Here is a 4,199-nt window from a genome sequence, read left to right as displayed (position 1 = left end):
CCATAATACCAAGGCTTCTGTAATGTCATTTCAAAAATATAATAAAGGAACCCCAAATCCTCCAACTTTTATAACTACTGACAGTGTAGAAAGCTTATACATATATATATAAGTCATGCTGCAAAGATGACAGGGAAAAGTAATCAGTAATTGAATTCAATTTACAGCTCCCAGATCATGCAGCCTCCCTGACTCATCCAAGCCACTCTGCTTTATCAGAATTGCCAGCATCACACTAAAACAGTATGCAATAAAATATGGAAAATGTGTTCACAGTGTGCAACCTCAGTGTTGCTATGAGCTGACATGAAAAACACTTTCTTCTCTCAGTGAAATGCCACGATGTGGCCGCATTAGCTTGAAAGCAGATGTAAGTTGCTGCTGCTACTGTCACTGCTCCTGTCACACCTGTTTTGCGTATAGGGGACTTCAGGGCTCAGGATATTCGCACTCAGCCTCCTTCACTGGCAGAAAATGCAAAGCTTCATTTCTGGCTATAGCCCTGAATAATATGGGATGTGCATCTAAAGGATAAAGTGCTGTGAGGTAACACGTTCATACACCCCTTCTACGCTCATAGTGGGGGATAAACTGCCTGCCCATGAGCCAGACCTTGCAGACACAGATATTCCAACCCAAGCAGCACAGATATTCCAATAAAATCGCATGACACTACTTTCGTGCAACTCAGTTTTGTGTACACAGATCTAGTTGTACCTGTACTGACCAAGTCTGAACCCTTGCTTTTCTAATTGTAGCTCTAGCGTCTCAGTGTTTGCCAAACAATAAATAAAGCTTTACCATTCTTGCTCCTACTTTAGTATAGAGCTTGGGTGCTAAAATAAAACCCATTACCTGGCTAATGTTATTCATTCAAGAAGTATTACTGCATCTGTGATTTTAGTTCAAAGCACAGCAATTTCTCTCCATTTCATGGCTGCAACAAGGCACTGTAAGAGAACACTGCAGCATCTCTCCTAATGGCTCTAAAGCAGGAATAACACCTGCAGCACTAAGGAGTGCTGCATCTACAGCATCTTCAGCAGGAGAGAAACACAGAATAATTCAGGTTGGAAAGGACGTTCTTCTTAAAGCCTCTAGTCCAAACTGTGCTCAAAGTCAAGCCATTTCCAAAGTTAGACCAGGGAGGGGAGGTACCAAGTATAATCACTTTTTTCTCTGACCACTGGGCAAGAGAGAAAATAAATATTTCTTTGCGTGGATTAAATGCAGCATTTCTAAGAACTGATCGGGAATAAAATTACCAGTCAATATAGGTTCCATTTCCAATGAAAGATTGGTCTTACCACCTCATATTTGCTACTTCACTGACACTTTCTGCTTTTCCAAAGATTGGATGTGCAAGGCATGCAGCTGTTGTTTTTAAAGTCAAATTAAAGGACAAGTAATTTCAGTTGGGAACTGATTTTTAAATATCAGTGTTTTCTCATAGTGAAACCGTATCTGAAGCCAACCAAAGTCCCCAAGATGCAGACTAGTTTGCAGCTCTTCTAGCCACTGGGTTTTGAACTGTTATACTTGATTCACTGGCCAGAACAGAATAAGGCACAGTGGTTAACGTGTGAGTCAATGGAAATGTAGCAAACATTGCCACTCTCAGCACTAGCAACATCATTGAAATTACCTGGATTGCAGCAATGGTGTGAAACGCTAGCAGAACGTTGCTGGTAGTCTTATCTTTGCTCCGTGACCAAGAAGCTGTGAACAGCAAAGAGGAATAAATATAATTCAGAAACAAAATTCACATATGCACACTATTCTCTTTTTTTAACCCCTACAGGAATTTTCAAATCACAGTTCCTCACACTCAGAAATACTACCCACCTTCAAGGTGCCTAAAAAGAATCATGTGTGTCCTGTAAGAAATTCTGCTCTCTTCTGGTTTTCTTAAGTTCAGAGAGAAACATGAAATTTAATATTAAAAGTTCCCAGAAAGCACTGGATCCAGAAACATAAAACTGTAGATTTTCAGTCAGTCCCTGGTCATGACATGTCTACATTGCCACGACTGCTACAGAGAGTTGTTGTTTCACATGTGCCATGCTCACTATCTTCCTTGCACAGCTTTTTTCCCCCCGCCAAGCTACTTCTTGATCACAGTGAAGGATGAAAGAGCCACAAGTGCCACCCTACTCACTAACTGGTATCAGGCAGGGTAGACTCTATGTAAGAATTGACAACAGACTCCTCAAAGCTTCCCAGGCATGTCAAAGGTAGGCAAAATAAAACTGCGTCTACTCTCCACAGAGCCCTCCTCCCCACTCTTGCCCATAATTTTATGGGTTATATAAGAACTTTCTTCCCAGGCATGGTGCTTATAAAGGGTTATGTGAGGTGAAGATCAGTTATATATGATAATGTGGTTCTTCCTGCTAAAACTTCTTCCAGAATGCCTCTCAGGCATATACAACAGTGTGTAGTGCTCCCAGATGTGACTGTTTCTAAGGAAGTAAGAGGGAAAAAACACTCTAATGAGTTAGCTGAAAAACCCATGTGAGATTATGCAGCTCATGCACTCTGGTGCCCATTATTTAACTATGGGGTTTTTAATCTTAAATTTCCACTCTCTTTAGACTTTGGCTACCTGTGTCCCCTACTATTACCTAAGATCTAGAGGAAGGCATTTCTAAGGAAAGGGCTCTTTTCTGTTGTCTCCATAGCCCCTTTTCCCAGCCATCTGGGGCTGCTGCTGCTACAGAAGGTGAGGCACTGAGCTATATCAGCAACTCCCACCTGCCCAGGTGCATATGGATCTGCACTGGCTGTGAGCACAGACAGCCGAGATATTACTGCACTGTTTTTCTGGAAAAGAGCCAACTACCACCTATAGTTTTGTTAAACAATGCTCAGCTACAAGAAAAGCCATAAGCTAAAGGCACAAAAGCACCTGGCTGATGAGGCTGAAGGGAGCTTTTGAAATTCAAGGTTTATTAGTAAAGGCACCTGCCTCCTGGGATGCTTATGCTCCTGCAAAGCCATGACCAGGTGCAATGGGTTTGGAGATGCCTAGAGAAGAGCAAGTCGATTGTCACCCATCACAGGTCTTTCTGTCAGTACCACCAACAGAATAAAAGCTCACGGACCTTTTTTGTGCATGGGCCAAATGGGGAAGAGAGGTAGTAAAAAGAGTGGAGAAGAAACTTGCAGCAAGAAACAGTCTCTAGATCCTTTGACTTTGGACTGTCTTAGTTATTAAAGCATACTCAAGTCTCAGAGTTTTCTGTGGGTCAAGTACACAGTTAAGTAAAGCACACCATTTCACTTTCCTGAATAAAGTAGGTTCCCTATGAAGAAACAGCCCAAGGATGTTGCATATATACGCTTTCCAAGAGGTAAGTCAGATTTTGAATTTGCAGCACAACAGTTCCTCAGCATGTTCCTATCCTATGATAAAATCGAGGTAGCTTAAAGGATCATGTTCAAGGTTTCAGTAGGCTCCGGTCATACATGAAGGTTATCTCATTGTAACTTGCATATGTGCTTTATCCTCAAATCAAAACACCTGCCAAGTCCACAGTTTCATGGAGCTCACATACAGTCATAGCAAAAATCAGTTCTGCATGGAAGGAGCCAATGCCCTACTTCTCAGGGTGGGCTCTTTATATGCCAAGACAGAGTCTCAGTCACTTGGGCTCCACTTTCCTTCCAACCACACCAAATCAAAACTTCTAAAGGAGTTTTTACAACAGGAATGGTGCATTCCCTGCCCTTGCCCAATTCCCTTCCTTCTAGGCACTGGTAGCATCATATCACACACATCTAGGAAAAAAGGGTGGTCACACACACATGCATGATCACAGTTTGTCACGTGTTACTAATCATGGAAAATGGCAACTTCAAATAGAGTTTTAATTTCAAATAAAGTAGTTTTCAAACTTAACTGCTGTCTTGAGGATAAAAGTGGGATGTCTGTGACAGTTGTACTCTGATGTGTAGCTTGCTCTATACAGTAGCTCTGCACTAAAGGATCACAGATGGTTTGTGGTGGTGCGAAGACCCTGATCTTAGGGACTGCAGACTCACTGTGCTTGCAGAATTCCACCTTAAGAGTAATTGGACGTCTCTGTAACTCAGAGAAGGTTTGCTAAGCAATGACACATTGCACTTGGATGTGGAAATATAACATCTGGAAGCCAAATGTTGGATGCGATATAAAAGGGCCAGCCCAACAAACCAGC

The sequence above is a fragment of the Empidonax traillii genome, unplaced genomic scaffold (assembly GCF_003031625.1).
Source record: "Empidonax traillii isolate 1590-97213 ecotype Southwest subspecies unplaced genomic scaffold, ASM303162v1 scaffold558:size415862, whole genome shotgun sequence".
Lineage (NCBI taxonomy): Eukaryota > Metazoa > Chordata > Aves > Passeriformes > Tyrannidae > Empidonax > Empidonax traillii.
The sequence above is the reverse complement of the archived record's forward strand: the minus strand, read 5'-3'. Positions refer to the sequence as shown.